This window comes from Solanum pennellii, chromosome 4 (genome assembly GCF_001406875.1).
Source record: "Solanum pennellii chromosome 4, SPENNV200".
Classification (NCBI taxonomy): Eukaryota; Viridiplantae; Streptophyta; class Magnoliopsida; order Solanales; family Solanaceae; genus Solanum; species Solanum pennellii.
The window spans coordinates 11,315,889-11,323,898 of record NC_028640.1 but is presented as its reverse complement, the minus strand read 5'-3'; positions in this window follow the sequence as shown (position 1 = coordinate 11,323,898).

Genomic DNA, 8,010 nt, shown 5'->3' with positions numbered 1-8,010 from the left:
TATATTTTTTTTTTTTTAAAATTAAACCCACATAATAAAACCTTAAACTGAAATTACTTAAAAAACCCAAACTGAGGCAGCTCCGTCAGGCACCACGACAAACTCCAAGGCTCGTGAAGAGGCACCGCGGCCCGTGGTCCTCTAGGAAGTGAGTTACATTGCCTTGCCAAGCCCTAAAATTCTAAGGCATATTCACGCCCAACTTTACGGGCCGTGGTCAAGACCACTGACCGTGAAGTTTGGGGCAGTAGCTTGACCAAAGTACCTTACCTCACATGCCACAAAGTGACCTTCACGACCATTTCTACGGTCTCTAGTGAAGACAAGTGACCGTGAAGTGGTTTGTGGAGCCGTGGGACAATGTATAGGCAAGGGTGGAAACTTTGGCCTTTGGCTTAGGGCTTTCCTTCCTTGGCTTGGCACAAGCCCTATGACCCTTAACCAACATACAAAAGGCCTTTTAACACGGAGTCTAAATGTTACTCTACGGTGAATCACTAAACTCCTTAGCTCGGGACAATATTACAAGATAAGAAACCTCATTACAAACTCAACACAAGGTCGTTAGGCTGTAGTTTCACTTATTGATTTTATGGGTCGTTATAGTTAGACTCATATATGAAAACCCACCAAAACTTATTACTTTATTCTATTCTTTATTATTCATTTTGAGATATGTAGGGGATTGTTGAAATAATAAGATAATATCTCAAATAGAAACGTTATATAAATAAATTATTAATTATTATATTAAACATTATCATTATTTTTATTATATCTTTAAAGGTATGTTATTATATTTTTTAATGGCCTAACCATTTTTTGTCATTAATATATGATAATGCAAGACCTTTGATGGATTAATGGTGATTAGTATTTTACCATATTTAATGTTGGAAGGTTATTGTTTGAACGTGGAAATGATTTGAGTATATATGTACATACATATATTCTCTTCTTAACGAAATATATAGATATGAAAGTAATGAAAGGAATGTATTTTTTCATAATTGTTTCCTCCTACGTCAATATATATTTTAGTTTTAGGTTTTCTTTGATTAAATCTTTAATTTGTTAGTTTCTGGAACCTAGTTTTAAACTAGAAGAACTTGTTGAATCTTGGGGGATACACCTATACAGAGTTAAATATCCTTATGGACAGTGTCTCTCAACACGCCTCAATCTATGAGAAGTTCGTACAAAAATTCATGGTGAAGCGTATAGTTTAGTGAGTTCAGTACAAGTGTTGGTGATGAAGGTATTTTCTGTAAGACATTACAACAATTGTATTGTAAACTTTACGAAAAATACCTTCACTACGAACACCTGTACCGAATTCAGCAAAGTTTGTACTTCACCAATAACTCTTTTAGGAAATTCTCATAGCTTAAGGCGTGCCGAAAGACAATGTCCTTAAGGCTATTTCACATGATATGGGTGTATCCCTGAGGATTCAACAAACTCTTCTAATATAAAATTAAGAACCATAAACTAACTAAGATTCTTCAATATAAAACCCAACAGACAAAAATAAAGGAGGAAGAATATGAGGTATACAAAAAATCACTTTCTCTCTTCTACTTCTATTCTCCGCAATAACTTATGAGAAATATATAGCCATGAAAGAGAAGCTCCTAACGTTTCTATAACAACTGTTACAAGTATGAGAATGAATGTCATTTATACGTTGATGACAATTTATTTTGGACAATTGAAGACTATTAATTTTGGTCAAAAGAAAACATTGAAACAACCATATTTTTTACTAACACTCATCATACCATATATATATACAAAAGAGAACACTAGGCACACCTACATGGCGCCACCACAAGCTATAATTTCCTTTTAAATTTATTTATTTTCAAAAGTAGCCTTCTAATTTTTTGAAAATATGTGACTTTTATATAAAAATGTAAATTTTGTGAAGAGTTAGACTTTTATAAAGACTTACCCAAAAACAGTCATCCTCTTGCATGAAATGATGTGACTTTTATGAAAAATTGAGACTTTTATGAATAGTTGCGACGTTAAAGAAGAGTTGTAACTTTTATGAAATATTGTGATTTTTATAAAAACTTGCGACTTTAATGAAGAGTTGTGACTTTTATGAAAAGTTGTGACTTTTATAAAAAGTTGTCACATTTATGAAAGTTGTGACCTTTCCAAATAGTCGAAATCTTTACGATAAGACACAATAAATATTTGTTCAAACTACCATTTGTTTGCAATAATTGGAGATGTTTCCTCTAATTTTACACAACAATAATTTTGAACCTCTTTTGCTTTTTCTTTTTCATCATCACAATTATATATTTGTCTACTTTTCTCATGTTGAGTGACTCGTTGACACCATTGCGTATAATGGAGATCATAGTACGTATTTTACCGTCATAAATTTATGTTTATGTTATTAAGGTAAAATGATAAGATGCAATAACTTTCATTTATCTTTACATTATTCATCTTTCTTTTAAGATAATATAGCGTTTTAATTTTAGTAACCGATAGATTTTAAGTGTTATAATTTTATGTTGATTCTTTAGGTAAATTTCCACAAAGTTCATTCTCTATGTAAATATACACAAACTTTTTCCATTACTTATAGGTCAAAGTCTCATATGGTACCAAAAAAGAAAAATGAATGTACAATTAAAATCTATGTTTTATTTTTTTACTCGACAAAAAAGTACTACCTGATCTATTTTTCTTTACAACTGCTATGCTGGGTAGCATATCTCCCCCTTCATCAAGTGAGTGGATTTTATTTTTAGTAAGTAGCAATCCCTTTTTCATGAGCTGAATTTGGGGTTGCGGTGATTCTGTCTCCAAATAATTGTCGTTGCAATAAAAATGTATGCATTCTTTTTAAATTACTTTTCACGTTTATGACTCATCTAGAAATTAGTTTATATTTTCCTATCCTTTATTTTAAATTAAAACCCTAGCAACTTACAACTATTCCACAACATTACAATGGTATTTTGAAATCGAAAAGTAAACTAGAGTTCATTACATAATTTCCTATAGGTCTGATTATGTTTATGCAATTTTCATTCTCAATCTTTTTTTGCATTGCTACAAATTATCTAGATTTTAGGTGTTTCTTCTATGCTCGTTGTTGCATAAGTGTAGGAGACAATAAGTTATTTTATTCCCTCCTTGGCAATGTGCTTTTTTGTAATTTTTCTTGCGAATCATGTTGATAATAATCAATTTTAGCAAGAGGGAATCTCAACTTTTAGAACAAATATTCGAGAATGTATGTCATATAATTGTCATATGAGACGAGGTATATCGCATACATTTAGCATTTCCTTTGGCCATACAAGATACCTTTAATGTAAATGGTGTACAAACTAAAAAAGATAACCATCATGGGTAAACTTAATAAGGATAATTACAAAGTCTGCAAACATGCATATGTACTGAAAGAAGGATATTTGGAGTTTCTCAGTTTGCTTACTCTTGTATAAGTTTTGCTTTGTCTTAATTTTGACCGTTTATGCCTAATTGAATTGTGAAGGTAGATTGTTTTGGTTGACAAGTGATTTTCTAGGCCGTAGTTTGTGACTTTGAAGGACAAGGAAATAGTGGTTGACATTTAAGATGACATATGCAAGGAATTTGAAGTACTGCACTTGAACCTTCAAATTTGAAGGAGTAGTCACATTGCTTAAAGCTTGACAACTTTACTATCCTCGAGATAGGTATTGACTATTTGCTTTGCCTTATTTTTTGCAATTGTAAGACAAGTAAAATTATATGTTTATTCCGCCTTGTCCAGTATTGAAACGATAAAGGGTATTTAGAATTTCTCTATTTTTTTCCCTTTTGTAGTCTTTATTATAAATGAAATTACAATGTTGGAATCTCATTACTTTGTGAGGGCAGACTGTCCGAATAATAGGTGAATTCACATGTTGTAGTTTTTTTTTTTAATATAAAACTAATTAATCATTGTTTAAATTTATTTGAATGTTTTTTTCCTGTTTATGTTTCAAGTTCAAATAAAGTCATAGTTATTCAATATATCTCTCTTCTCAAATCAGCTAAACCAAATAGACTAAGAATGTAACATATTGACAAACTTTTGTAAAATAAAGATGTTTCATCAGTAGAGTTGTCGTAACTATTTTCACGTATGCAACCACACACAAATATTTGTGTAGTAATTTAATGACACTATTTCCAAATTAACTCATATATAATATCGAGGAAGGTAACGGAAAAATTTGAGGCAAATAAAATATTTTAGTAAGTGAAATTAGAAAATATTTGCGTTGTTTAAGTGTTCATTGAAATATTTCTAGCAAATGGTATTTTCAATTATATTTGAAAATAAATAAGATAGCCCGTGCTTTACAACATTTTAAAAGATTCATTTTCTACTTAATAAAAAAATATGCACTACAAGAGTACCATTTTAATATTGGGAGTGTTTAATTAACTTGAGGATATGAATTAATGCATTTAGATATAGTGACTTCAAATTCGAGTATTTATTAATTTAATATTTGAAATCAAGATTAAGTGTTTGTCAATATGTTATCCTGCAATAAATAAATAATAATGACAATATTATAACATTCTAATATTCTATTAAATAAAGGTCACAAACATAATGCAGATTGTATTGTTGTAAAAAAGACTATTTTCATGGATACAAATTAGTCAGACCCAACATAAATAAACATCTTTTTTTTTTAAAATAGATTAAAAATCATAAAGGTTTACATGTTTTGAAGGTACAGGTCGAAACCAAAACAAGTAAGAATGTCTTTCGACAATGCAAATTAGTACCATACACGATTTTTAAGGACTTTTTGTGACGTTAATTCAAATGGTCATACGTTATTTCATTAAACTCAAAAGAGATGTAAGTTAATAGAGGTAGTTTACTACCGCGCGAAGCGCAGTTAGTTTACCTAGTATTTATATAAAGAGAACCTTAAGCCCACCTATGTGGTGACACCATAAACCATAATTCCCTTTTTTATTTATTTATTTCCAAAACTAGCCTTCCCTTTTCATTAAAAGTTGTGACTTTTATGAAAAAATTGTGACATTTATGGAAAGCTGCAACTTCTTTGGAAAAATGTGACTTTTATCAATAGTTGCGACTTTTATGAAAAATTATAAATTTTATGAAATCTTGCGTCCATACTGAAGGGTTATAACTTTTCCAAAGAGTTGTGACCTTTCTGATAAGGCACAATAAATATTTGTTCACACTACCCTATGTTATCTATAAATAGAGGAATTTTTGCCACTATAATTTGTAGGGTTTTTTCCGTATAATAGGGTAGTAAAATTCAAAAACTTGAATCGAGTTTTTATTGTTGAAAGTTTTCATGGATTTCATCTTTACTATAAGTCATAGTGATTCATCTAAGTGTGGTAATTTTTTTTCCTATCTTGGTGACCTTTTTTTAAATATGTCAAAGTATCAGCAAGGATGTTTGGAAATTGATCTTATCTTTTGTCGCTTTCTACATGCCTCTTCATAAAAACAAAGCACATTGATTTCAATTGCAGTGTGGCATTACGACTTTTCGACCTCTTTGTGTACAACTCATAACACTGTTGAAATGACTAATGGTTGAATTCATTACATTTTTTTCTTTAGTAAACAAATCTTTTATTTCAGTCATTATTACTTTATATTTTATTCAAATTCAAATACAGTAAATACGCTTCTAATAAAGTTTATTTCATTTCTCAAAATTTTCTTCCTCTTATTTCACGAAGCTCAATTTTTCTTACTATAATCATAGTGATTCATGTATCTATTGCAACATCTTTGTTGCTATTTTTTTGAATTTTTTTGAATTATCTTCAAAATTCTAGTGAGGAAGATTGAAAATTTATATTCTCTTTTGTCCCGTTTTACTGGGTTTCGTCATGTCGTTTTGGGAAAATTGTTTGTGGATTGTGCTATATTTGGTAGCACACAACAATAAATATTTGATAACTAATACGGCAACCAATGATGAGGTTTATTAAATGAACCAAAATGATTGCTCTCTTGCTTGCCACAATTAGTATATTATTTTGATTTTTTTTTCTTAGATACAAATATTTTGTATGATATTGAACTATTTCTAGAATATTTGTATAGAGAAAATTTGTCCACATCTTTTACTACACATTAACTAATTTGTCATACTTCTTCTCTTCTATTTTCAGCATAATAAGAGATCATGTTTTCGTGAAACTAACAAATGTCCAAATTACACTATGACAAAAATATTTTCTATCGGCAATAAATATGCACATTCACAAAGAGTGCTAAAACCTTTAACGACATTATTTAATTTGCCGTTGAATTCAATAATGTTATTGACTTTATGGACATTTAAAGAATATACCGATTGCCTCTAAAGATACATATTTAATTATAATTAAGCTATTGGTTATCATTAAAGATCATTTTTGTTGTAGTGATAACTCATTCTTTTGATAAAATTTTTAATTTTTGATAAAGAAGTAATAACTCTTTCAAGCTTCTTTCAATTAAATTTGTGAATGGTAAACTTGGATACTACCCGAAAGACTTTCTTTTTGAAAATTATATTAAGCATGTGCCTTTTTCTTCTTGATTGTTAGGAAATTAAGGTCGTCTTTATTACTATTTCTTGATATTTTTGTGCTCAAGTGCTCACAAAATGAAGTTGTGAGATTTTAATATGTCATATGTCAAAATTTATGTTTAGTATATCCCATTGTGAACATTCAGATGCCAACTACTACTTGGTTGATAATTGCATTATATTTTTGTAACTGTATACTATAGCTATAACAATAACTATCTTTTAATCCAAATAAGTTTGGGCCGCTCCCTCCGTTTCAAAAAGAATGACCTAGTTTAACTTAAAACGGAGTTTAAGAAAAGAAAGAAGACTTTTAAATGTTGTGGTTCTAAATTAAAGTTATGTCAAATGTATCAAGATGCCCTTTAATCTTGTGGTCTTAAACATGTCATGTTGAAAGTTAAAGTTAAAGTGTTGCAAAAAAATGAAAGGGGTCATTGTTTTTCAAATAGAATTAAAAGGAAATATGGTCATTTATTTTGAAACGCAGGGAGTAATCACTATTTTGAGACAATGACAAAAAAACATTTATCATAATAACAAAATTTTTTTCATTTTTAGCATATACTTAATATGGCATAAATTAATTAAAAAAAGATTGATTGAGGTTCATAAAAAAGGAGTCAAAGATCGTCCATTTGAATTTAGTTAATTATGATCTTGTATGGACTTGATATTCCACTTTACTTTGGAGTGTTGTTGTTCAACATTTTCTGATCTCTTTTTCAACTTCTAATATTGTTCATTATGACTTCTTAGAATTTAATAATTTTCATTACATCTTATGAACTATTTCCAGTGAGATTTTCTTAGACTTCTTTCTTATACTTAATATCTATGTATGACTCATAGTTTATGTATGTCAAAGATAATTTCTTTTTTTAAATGTAACAATTTAAGATTTCGGAGAAACACTTTCCCTTAAGATAAAAGTTGTTTCCAATTATATATCAAAAATACAAATATTATCAAATGATTATATGTAAGCCTAATAAAATAGTTCAATCCCGTTAGAAGCACGGGAAATTTTCCAAGTAGAGAAAAAGAGGGAGTCACTCAGAGAAGAGTTATGCAAACACTAAACTTTGGAAAACCAAGGTACTATTCACTTACGAAACCAAATATCCATTCCCTAGCCTGAGCCTATATTACAAGCCAATAAAGTCTTACTGTGATCCTATTCCAGGTATTGAAAGATAGAGCGTACAAACCATGGGCAAGCCTACGAAGTTTGTTATTAGTGTTACAAGTTTTTTGAGAGCGGGAGTATAGTACTGTCACGACCCAAAACCGGGGCCGCGACTGGCACCCACAATTTCCCTCCTATGTGAGCGAACCAACCAATCTAACCCTTATCATTTTAACATATATCAACAGAAAATAATGCGGAAGACTTAAACTCATTAAATAAAACAAA